This window comes from Microcebus murinus, chromosome 21, assembly GCF_040939455.1.
Source record: "Microcebus murinus isolate Inina chromosome 21, M.murinus_Inina_mat1.0, whole genome shotgun sequence".
Taxonomy (NCBI): Eukaryota; Metazoa; Chordata; class Mammalia; order Primates; family Cheirogaleidae; genus Microcebus; species Microcebus murinus.
The window spans coordinates 23,429,557-23,441,901 of NC_134124.1; the positions used below are offsets into that span (position 1 = coordinate 23,429,557).

Here is a 12,345-nt window from a genome sequence, read left to right on the forward strand (position 1 = left end):
ACGTGCCTGGGAGAAAGGAAGAAGTCTGGGTTGCAGAAGCATGAGGCACCCAGACGATGGAGGCTAAAACGGTGGTTTGAGCCCACAGCCCAGATAATTCAGAGGAAGAGGGTTCCAATGAATGTGAGTGACAGTGACACATTCAGAACTAGACTCTTTGGAGCCTAGTGGTGTGCATTACACGCTGGGCGTGGGGCTGTGGAGTATGTAGAGGAGAGCTCAGGGCCCAGCTGGGAGGCAAGGAGGAGACCAGGGGCCTAAACAATGGCTAGAAGAGGACCTCCAGCCGGAAAGGGACTCTGTAGAATTCTCCCACAACACGCCCAGAATCCACTGAGACATATAATCCGTCCTTAAGAAATCTGTACATTTGGGGGAAGCAGTGCTCCTCCCTCACCCCCCTGCCTCCACCGGGCTTTCTTTCACACCCTAAATATGCATGTGCACGTCCAACAATCAAGGCCTCCTCCTTCTGACATTTGTTTATTAGCTGCCCCGAATGTTTCCTGTGCTATATAAAGTTTACCTTTGACTTCAACTGGGGAAGTGAAGGGTGGAGCCGGGAGAAGGGGAGGAGGCATGATCCGTGGGGCACGGTGGCTAGCATAACATCTCCAGTTTTAAAATAACGCGTTCACTCCGAAGCCCAAATCAAAAGGTCGCAAGCTCGCATAAAGCGCCGGTGATTTAGAGCTCTCTCCTATACACAGTTCAGCAATGCATGGAATGTAAAAATACATGGAAACCGCAACACAGCGGGGACCCTGCTGCACTGCTGGCAGAAATCGCCGTTTCCCACACAGGCCTAAATCTGACCCCGGCCATGAAACTTTTAAAATTTGTAAAAATAGAACAGTTGGGAAATCTTGGCCACTTTCAGTTAAAATAAAAACAAAACCGCCATCTTTTGTGGGTGCAGCTGAACATCTGCCATACTCCTCCCCTCTCTGAAGGAATTTTAATGGAAAGAGGGAAAAAAAAAAAAAAACCCAAAACAACAACAATAACAAATTTTCAAATGTCAAACTATATTTGCCTTTTAGGTTACTTGGCGAACATTATTCTAAGATGTGCTGGTCCGTGTAGATTGTTTTTGGTTTAGCTCCTCTACCAAGAGCAGTCCTAAAATGTCTAATCAACACCAATGGGTGCAACAATACCCCTGTTAAATTTTCTGAAGAATAACAGTAGTACAGCTACCACTTATTTGTACATTAATTATGTGCCAAAATCATCTCCTGCAATCTTGAATCCTGACTCATTAGTACACAGCCCTGTGAAGACAGGTACTATTATCTCCACCATACAAATTTAAGAAGCAGGGAAAGTTAATTAATTTGCCCAGGTACGAGTAATAGCCAGGATTCAAACCCAGGACCTTCCCATTATATTTATAATATAATTTACTGCATAGGAAGAAATTTCCCTCATCCACTCAAAACAGTTATACTTAGGAATAAAGACATGCCACTGGCTCCTTGATCAGCTCTTAACTAGTTTCCTTGGACTATTACATAAAGCTGCGTGAACAGAGTGATTATTTCTAGCCTCTTCAACAGATTAAGCATAGACAAGTCTTGTGCCTCATGGCAGAGCCCAAGTTAAATTATACAAGAATTCTACAGAAACAAAAAACAGAGTCTGTCGTTCTCTCTCTCTCTTAAACCAACCCCTCCTTTTAAAGCATCTCACTAATATTTATTTTGGAATTGCCATGAACAGTATTATGACATTGGCTTCCTTAAAAATTTAACATTCACGATTAGCACTTGAAATGAGCATATCCAGAGAATGCATTTTGTTCAGTGCTTACAACCAAATTATCTCAAGAGGCTATCAAGAGCTCTCAAGTCATTTCGTTAACTATGTTCTCCATTTAACCGAGCCCCGCACAGACAAAAGGGAGAAGGAAAGCAAGGCTTAAGACATAGTCGCTTAAAAAGAACAACAACAAAAAAAAAACAATTCAAGTATGCTATTTTCTCTCTTTCCCTCCCCTGCCTTCCCCACCCTGCCACATCTACCCCTACCCCCAAACTAAATATAGGCACCAACCATAAACACCTGAACTTGAAAGTTTCCAAAGCGGCAGTCAACAAATCATGGTAACAGGGAACACGAAAATTGGAATGTAATGCCTAAACTCACACCAGCAGCCCCACGGAAGACAGGAAATAGGGCACACCTGAGCATACTTAAGGAAGTCCTGCACACAGTTACCCGGCTTTAAGCCATCATCTCTTCCTTCCACTCTGCAGCACAGGAAAGGCAGATTCTGGGTCTAACTCCAGCGCCCTGGCTTTTCCTACCATTAACCGTCAAGTTGGATCCTGGATACAGAAATGTAAAATGATCAACAAACACAAAGTTTGCACTGAACTCAAATGAATTTTTTTTTTCCTTTCCCTTTCATTGAAGGGAGAGGGGGAAAAAAAGCTTCACATGGCTTCCTTTCCTTGACCTACAGCAAATTCCATTAAACTTCAAAAACAATGCTTTGAGATGCTGGAGGATGCAGACAGGAAACTGAAGAGAGACTTGACACAAAAGTTAAAAACGTATTTTTCGGAGAGAGGTAAGGAAGGGTTGTATCTTGACAGTGAGAGCTCATGGCAACTGAGAACATAATTAGATTTGAATGCCATGCAGTTGTGACTGGGATGTATAGCACATCCAAACAGATTTACTGCCCAGTCATTCAGAGTAACAGAAATGTGCAAATGCCACTGCCCAGTAAATAAGTAATGACTACCCCACAGTCTACAAATGCACAAAAACGTCCTACAGATTAAATTCCATCATATTTTCAAGTTACTTAAAATTATCTTTTTTTGGAATAAATATCAGTCATCTGTCCATGATTGATTCGTCTTTAAGACCAAAAGAGTCTTCTTCACCCTACCCAACCATCCAACACCGTTTGTTTCTGGGGACACTTAATTTATGGGTGTTTAATGTAATAAGATAAGCTTTCCAAAAATGGTGTAATAAAAATGGGCTTAAATGTCATCAGCATTATTAAGTCTGTTGTTATAAAATGTAGTGTTTACAATGAAAACCAGGCTTGTGTCTACAATTCACTGGCATCCATAAAGTTTGTTTGAAGCCATTTTGAAATTTGACTCAAATGATTTAAAATTGAACAGCAAAAAATTGCTTCAAAGTGATATTCAGCAGTGATTTTATTGGACTCGTTTTGGGGAGCAGTGAAACCATGCTTTTTCTCCCCCTGACTTGCTGGCCCCCAAATACAAGAAGGGTTAATCTTGATTGCAAAATCAAGAAACAAAGATGCAGGCCTATTGTGCAATAATCAGCCCACATTTCAATGAATAAGTAATATTTCTCACAAACCCAAGTTAGATAGTGGATTTATTTAACCTCTTGGGGTCAGGTAATAAATACTAAGTGAATTATTCAGCCCAATGGCTAATCAATACAATTCCATGATATATTTTTTGTGTTTCATAAAAGGTTGTACACTAAAGGCAGTGAGCAATTATGGAAATTGGGCCAGAGCGCCTCTCAATTCCTCTCCCGCTTGAAACCCCAGCAGGCCACCTTGACAGCAAATCGATTAGTGCTCCAGTGAAGCGGCTCAGTGACCCCTGACCTGCTTCCAGCGAGGCCTGACAGAGGAGAGAGTATTTTATATTTATTTTATTGAATTAACTCCATCTTGCCTGTACCAACGCTTTACACATATCAGGCGACGAGCTACAAGCTACTTCATGGTCATTGTTTTCCATTGCTCTTGCTAAGCAAGCCCCGCCCCTTGCCCTGCAGATTTCTTTGTCCTGGTTTTCCTTTCACTTTTGGCCTCAATATAAGATTTCAATCCACCCTGAGACTCATGATGGAGCTCCAGGTAATAAAAACCAAGAGCAAAGCACACAATCCTTCCGACCTGTGGTTCCTGCCTACCTGGTCCACTCAGGACAGTACCCAATCCCCATCTTTTCCCTCATAAAAACAAAGCCACTCAATAAAACCTGGCTCAACATGGTGCTCTTTGGAAAACATATGCACGAGAATATCAAGGACTAAGGTTATTTCCTAGTAGAAAAATCAAAAATAAGCCAGAATCCGTAGGCATTCTCTATTTTTTGCGGCCTCATTATATTATTGACTCATTGAAGGCATCAGAGACAGAGAGAACTGAGCCAGCTGAGTACAGATCACTGTTTCTTTCATCAGGGTAGCAATGAATACAAAGGCTCATCAAACATCAACCACTGAAAGCTTATGAAAAAGGAAAAATTTCTAAATCACTGAAAATTTTCAGTTTTACTTCGACAATATGGAACATCCTTTAAAATTACAGAAAGAAGTGAAAAGTGAATGCCAGGAAGAAGCTAAGAGTTTCGAGTCAGGAGATCCAGATGCCAGCTCTAGGTAGTGAACGATACCAAAGGGTAAGTTACCAGCAGAAATGTAATGTTTTAGATGACAGGACTGAAGGATCTCAGACCGTATTTGAAAGAAGAGGTATGGAATAGTGGTTTAGTACACCGGTGCTGATGGTAAACCACCTGGATTCAAATTCCAGTTTTTTACCACAACTCGCTGCAGATCTTATACAAGTCACTTAGCCTCTCTAAGCTTTAAGCTTTCCTCATCTCTACATAAGGATGACAACAGTTGTCCTGCATGTAATAAATACATACATGTTGGCTGCTATAATCATTTTATCAGATCTGAAATTATTTTACATGGATAGGTAAGAAATAATTTTTCAGTCTCATTCTATGAGTGGGGAGACTGAAAAACGTGGGGAGTCATAATCCACCTTCCAAATTATTGCCCTTCCCAGTTTTGCAGATACACAAAAGTATTGTGATAACCACCCACTCCCCAACATCTTTCTTGGGGTTAGAGGACCTTGAAATTTATCATTAAAGATTTGGTCCTTGGAAACTGGATATCCATATGCAGAGGAATGAAAGTAAACCCTTATCTCTCACCATATACAAAAATCATATCAAATGGATTAAAGGCTTAAATCTAAGACCTGAAACCATGAAACTACTAAAAGAAAACATTGGGAAAACACTTCAGGACATTGTTCTGGGCAAGGACTTCTTGAATAAAACCTGCAAAGCACAGGCAACCAATGCAAAATTAGACAAATGGGATCACACCAAGCTAAACAGCTTCTGCAAAGCAAAGGAAACAACCAACAAAGTGAAGCGACAACCCACAGAATGGGAGAAAAATATCTGCAAACTACTCACCCAACAAGAGATTAATAACTAGAATATATAAGGAACTCTAACAACTCAATAGAAAAAAAATCAACTAATCTAATTTTAAAATGGGCAAGAATCTGAATAGACATTTCTCAAAAGAAGACATACAAATAGCCAACAGGTATATGAAAAATGCTCAACATCATTAGTTATCAGAGAAATACAAATCAAAACTGCAATGAGATGTCTCATCCCAGGTAAAATGGCTTTTATCAAAAAGACAGGCAAAAACGAATGCTGGCAAAGATGTGGAGAAAGGGGAACCCTTGGACATTGTTGGTGATCATGTAAATCAATACAACCACTATGGAGAACAATACAGAGGTTCCTCAAAAAACTAAAATTAGAACTACCATGTGACCCAGCAATCCCACTGAAAGTTATATATCTAAAGGAGGGTAATTCAGTATATCAAAAAGATACCTACACTCCCATGTTGATTGCAGCACTATTCACAACAGCCAAGACTTGGAATCAACCTAAGTGTCTGACAACAGATGAATGGACAAAGAAATTGTGGTACATATACATAATGGAATATTATATAGCCACAAAAAAGAATGAAATCCTGCCATTTGCGACAACATGAATGAAACTGGAGAACATTATGGTAATGAAATAAGCCAAGAGCAAAAAGACAAATCTTGCATGTTCTTACTCATATGTGGGAGCTAATTATTAAGAACAGTTGATCTCATGGAGACAGAGAGTACAATGATGGTTACCAGAGGCTGGGAAGGGTAGCAGGGAAGGGAGGAATAAAAAAGGATGGTTAATGGCTGCAAGAATAGTTAGATAGTTAGATAAAATGAACACTATATTTCATAGCACAACAAAGCGACTATAATCATCAATAAATTGGGGTATATTTTCAAATAACTAAGAGTAGAATTGGAATGTTTGTAACACAAAGAAATGACAAATGCCTGAGGTACTGGATACCACAATTACCCTGATTTGATTAATGCACATCGTATGCCTGTATCAATACATCATATATACTCTATAAAGATACACAACTATTATGTATACTAATTTACACACACAAAAAAGGAGGTTCAGCCCTTGATTTGATCTCCCCAAAGATCTAAGATGGAGTTCTTCTTGCCCCACACCCAGGATAGAGAACAGGAAACTATTTCATTCTATTCATATCACCTTGCCCTGCTCAGGAGAGACTTGGTTCTTAGAGAGTAGCTGCCTCATGGGTGCAGAGTGAGGGATGGAGTTCATGACACAGGAAAACAGACTGAATAAAGTGAGTAAGAGACCAGAAGAGAAGGATTCCAGAGCTGCACTTCAACTGCTCAGTTGTCTCATCGGGCATGGCTGGCACTTCCAGGCACTTCACTTCTCATTCTTGAACATAAACTCATCTCCTGAATCCCTCAAGCTTCCTCCCCAAGGGGGACCACTGTCACCTTCCCATTGGCACCATCAGCTACCCTGAGATCTTCTAAGAAAATGGGACTGGGATCCAAGTCAATTTGCACGGACCGTTTCTGCACAAATGCCTTCATCTAGGCTCACGGGCAGTGCCAGGGTGGCAGGAGACTGGCTGCCATGGCTATTTTTGAAGACCTTCCCACAGTTCTTGGGGATCTTGTGAAGGAAGTGTGTTGACTTTGTCCCTCACCCTTCCTTGTTCTTTGCTGTCTCGGGGATTCACAATCCTTTCACTCCCTATCTCAGCTGTCCCTTCCCTCTCCCTTAACCCGTGGCCCACCACCTCCATGGCAGATAGCAGAGCAGACTCACCTTTCTCTTCCTCTGATCTACAGACTTTATGGCAAAAAGTCAAAAAAGCTGTGGGAAGCAGTGGAGGGAAATGGGCAGGAAAACCCACCATCTCCTCAACACACATGCCCTTCTCCACTTTGCATTTAGGTAATAGCCCAGCTATTTTATCCATTTAGAGCCAATGAAAATAACTTCTTATGTATATATTCTCCAGTCAAGATAGACTAGCTACTCATACCAAAGAGAGACATGGAGACTCGGGGAAAACCTAATGCAGGGTGGTGTGTATGTTTCAGTAGAAGAGGAGTTTACCTATGTATGTGTAGGGGAGTACAGAGTGAAGGGAATCAGCAAAGAAGCTACACTCCACAGCAAAGCAAACACAGTGTTAACTTAGATTGTATGCTTATTTGAGAAGGCTGGGGGTAGCTGACAGAGATTATGGGGGAGGAAGGCTAAGACCTTATCCCTAAACCATTGATAGTGCCAGTGGCCTAATGATATTTGGGCTGTTTGGGGCTGTCGGACCTAGTAGCAAAGCTATGGATGACACTTTCAAAGTTCCCCTAGATCTAGGGCAGGGGTCCTCAAACTACGGCCCGCGGGCCACATGCGGCCCGCTGAGGACATTTATCCGGCCTGCCAGGTGTTTTTGCCGCCGCTGCCTGCCCTGCACAGTGCGCATGTGTGGAATGTGCGGCCGCACTCTCCAACGGCCCTCCAACAGTTTGAGGGACAGTGAACTGGCCCCCTGTTTAAAAAGTTTGAGGACCCCTGATCTAGGGTCTGGACACCGCATCTCCTATGGGGTTCTCAGACACTCCACCTGACTGTCACCAGGGTAGAGGGGGTCCTGGTTCAGATGCCCACTAGCTGCAGGACCTTGGGCAAGTCGCCTCTTCCCTGGGCCCCCATCGATAAATTGGAGAGGCTATTTCCTTCCAGGATAAACATTCTACAATTCCAAGTGGTCTGTTTATCTGAATGTGTGAGAAGCCTGAGATGCAATGTTTACTTCCTTCAGAAAATTGGGATTTAACAGCCAAAAGAGTCTTTTTTCCTCTGAAGGAATAAAAAATAAATCCATTTACTCAATCTGCTAATCCCAAAACCAAAACAAAGACAGTTTGTGGAATAAATGAGTTGGCCAAGATGCCTGCAATCACTGGCTTGTAAGTCAGCCCCCGTCCCTGATCTTTTTGCAAAATGGCACAGCATATTCTTCCTGGTCCCACAGAAAAGAAAATCTTTCACACCTTTGTATAACTCTATGCATTAAACCATAAATTATTCTTCCTCTCTCTTCTACTTTCCGAATCTATACAAAAGTGATTACCTCAGTCGTTTTTCAATATTACTTTCATACTTGGAAAATGCATTTTCAAAAAGTTATTTATTTTTCACAGCATGTCAGGTTGTTATATTGTACTAGTTAAAATAAAACTACTATATAAACTACTGTATACCTTTGCATGCATTACATTTCCCTACAAATGCTGTGAAGCAGGATTTTCACAGGTCCTAAATATATTTATTTTAAATATTACGTTATACTTTATTTTAGCACCATTCCAGATTTTTAAGAAAGAAAGAAATAGGGAAGCCAGTTGCTAAAGTAATTTAGCTATTAAATAACTTTCTTGTTTGAAGTTCTCCATTTCAGAAGAAAAATTATTTAAATATTAAAAAGCGGTTTTACCATGAAACTTAAAACCAACACATACTATTATTCCTTCTCGAGAGCTCTTGGAATAAGCTAAAAATGTCCCTTTGGATTTGATTCATGCTCACCTAAAAGCAAGACTTGGGCAGGGAGTAAAACACGTAAGGAATACAATATCAAATGAGTACAACCCAGCATTTCTAATAATGAGGCCCTTGATGTATACGGTTAGGTTTAAAATATTTCCTGGAGCACCTCTAAAAGGTGACAAAACTAAACAAAAGCTTTGCTTGAGGGAATCCTAAGTTTTATGCCTAAAATTGCTTTCCATCCACATGTAATATTAACCATTCTCTAAAGCGCTGTGAATTTCTTTAAAATGCCATCTTGATTAAAGACTCCACACAAGGATATGTATTTTCATTATTTGTATATTTATTTGTATTTTTAATGATTCCCCCCCCATGAATCCTGCAGCTGGGGTGAGGGGTGCTGGCTACTTGAAAGTCAACCAAAACAAAGCTGGCTCTTGCCTGTGAGCCTAGAGTACTCTGGTCCTGCACTGGGCTTAGAAAATGCTGCTCTCTCGGGCTCTCTCTGTGGCTGAGTGAAAGGCAGAAAGAGGAAACACTTAAATATTTAATACACGATTCTGCAGAGGCTTTTGAGCCCGGGCATGAAGGGCCTGAAAGCACTATCTACTTTACATCCACGAAGGCCACCACCAAAATAGCCATGATCCTGATTGCAAGCGACTCAAGAAACTAGTTTTCTTTCCCTTTTTCTTTTCCTGAAGCTGACCTGGCAGGGACCTATCTTGAAATCTTTCCGAATCGCTTTAATCTCTCATTTGAGTTTCATCCCAAGCCACACGAATGTCCACCCTCGGTGCCCTACAGGTCACCGGTCAGTGAGTCCCTGAAAAAAGGGAAAGCTTCCTCAGGGAAAACCCAGAGAGCAAGAATGGAGAAAAGAAAGCAAAGACATTTCACATGTGTTTTTAACACAGCCAAATTTAACTACAATGTGCTCCCTGGTAGTGCTTTTAACTAACAAGCAGGCAATATATTGCAATGTAAAATGTTTTATTTTAACACCTTACAGTTTTTAGCTCTGTGGCTGTTGCAGGTATATCCATTAAAAGCAACACAGACTATAAATCAGAATTCCACACCTTTTCACAGCATATGAATCTATTCTCCCGCTGGTAAGCACACAGCTTTCATTGATGCTGATGGGGGTGACATATATACTTATGCAGGGGAGAATAGACCACTCTATACATGTGAATTTATGCTTTTAGACAGGTGGCTGTATGTAGACAAGAGACACCAATAAACAGGTTTTATTGTAGCTGTTTAGAAACAGATTCTGTGCTACATATCTACAGAGAAACAGTCATCTTTTTCTAAAGGGAAATACAGAGGCAAACCCTTGGCAGGGTTATAATGCACAGTTCAGTACGCCACAATTTGGTGCCCATCCTCATACATCCACAGTCATCTGAACTGTGCTTGACCAATCCCCGATGCCTTACTAAGCTGATAGTATTTCTGAAACTACAGTTAATGCTGAATCTAATTGCTATATCCTTCATCCCAGCCTTGAAAACATAGCAAACACCACATGGCAGAAGGCAAATGTTAACTTTTTAATGCGCTGTGCAACACACATACCTACACAAACACGAGGTTATAGATTCTCAGAGGAATAGGTTTTTCATGAAGCATAAATCTTCTAGATCATCACTAAAGGGACTGATACATTGGCTTTAACAGAATATACTTCTCATGTTTGAAAAATAAATAAATACTAAAATAGTCTGTGTCACGTATGGAGTCTGTGTGGTTATTTTATATATTTCATTTCTTTGAACCACATTTACTTTGATTTTCTTTCTGCATTTTAGTCACTTCCTAAAAGGGGACCCAGGAATAGCGCAAGTTACAAAAACAGATGAAGACAATATTTTTTTTAAAGGCAGCCTAAATTTCCATAATTTACAGTAGATATTTGCACCTGCACAAAGAGGTTGACATTCAGCATATGCATCTAGCTGTGAGTGATGAACAGAGGAGGGCTTTTACCAGGATAAAATAGCTATTTCCAGAGAAATCCATAAACGAGAAACAGACCAGCTCCCATCTTTAGCTTCTTCCTGTACTTCATTTTAAAGACAGCTTCCTAACAGATATTGGAAGGGTCAGTTCACTTTTATTTACTGCACCAAATATTGCTTATGATTGACACCATCGTGTCTGTGTGTTGTAGAGACTTAAAGGCCATGACGATATTTAACTATACGCTTTTGCTTGCATGGCTGTGGTGGAAGGAACCACAGAATACTGATCTATCCAAAAAAGAAAAAAAAAAATTAGAAGTGGCACAGTGGAATTTATGAATGAGAGTACTTTGGCTGCAGAGCATTCCCATTATAGCCCTCAGCCACCACAAAACTGCTGTGTAATTGGAAGGGAACTTTTTCCCATGCAAAGAAGCTTGCTGTCGGCGCCAGTCCATCAGGGACAGTGCACTGGCATTAAGAGATGCACACCTGCAGGCGGCCTCTGTCACTCAGCGGGAGGCTGGCCCCCGCCTGCACCCTCTGCTCACAGAGGGACCTGGATCCGAGAAGACCACAGGTCATAGAGGCACAGAGTGAGGGACTGTCAAACCTTGGAGGTCATTTCATCTACTCAATTTAGAAGTAAAGAAATTGAAGTCCAGAAAAGCAAAATAAATAAGTCTCAGGTACATAGCCCATCAAAGGCAAAGCCAGAACCAGAAGCCAGCCTCCCTCCTGCATCTCAGCCCAAAGCTGCTCCTCTTCCATATGTCTAAAAGCTGACCCTGTTCAGCGTTTATTTACCTAAAACCACGATCAACCAATTCAAATATTATCCTTAATGTCATTCTGGCTGGGAAACAATCAACTTCCTCCAAACCAGTTTAGATATATTACTGTTTTCCCAAAGGGGGAAAAAAAAACAACGTTTTTTCTTGTGTGTATGTATGTGTGTGGATGTTTGTTTTTTGGTTCCCCAGCAACAAAAACTATATTTTGAAGCTCAAAATAATTTCTGAGCTTACTTTTTGGCTTACTTAAAAAACAAAAAATCTATCTTCTAAACAGAAATGTACCATAAATCTCATATTTATTAATATCTTAAATTTTTCAAAGTCTAAGTTCTTAAGTTCAGTAAAGTTTCACATGTTTAAACAACTTCATAAGTATTACACATATTGCTTTTTATTTATCAAGTAGACACATTAAAAAAATGCAAAGCTAAACAAGATATCCTGATGGGGAGGTCCTAGGTAGCTGCTTCAGGTTTATACTGTCAAGAAAGGCCCCTTTTAAAAAGATCTTTCTGGAGAGGACAAGGCCTGATTTACATAACTCCTATGATAAACGAAATAATAATTGTTGCTGATACTTATTAAGCACCTACTATCTAACTGAATCAGGCACTTGAAGAATATATTGTTTCTACAGCACAAAGCAATCCAGCAGGATGGATGGTGCTTTCTCTATTTTGCAGGAAAACCCTAAGTTGTAAAAAGACAAAGTTATTTGTCCAAGGTCATATGGCTAGTTAGTAACACTGAAGGTTTGGAATACTTGCCTATCTGATTCCAGGATCTACGCTAGTTCTACTCTGCCACACTGAACTCTAAATGGAAAATGCTGGC

General features: G+C 40.6%; 1 protein-coding gene across 3 annotated transcripts in view; it reads right to left on the reverse strand.

The window, feature by feature from the left end:
• EBF1 (EBF transcription factor 1) overlaps nucleotides 1–12,345 on the reverse strand; it is a 390,172-nt gene that overhangs the window by 321,826 nt on the left and 56,001 nt on the right. The window lies entirely within an intron of this gene.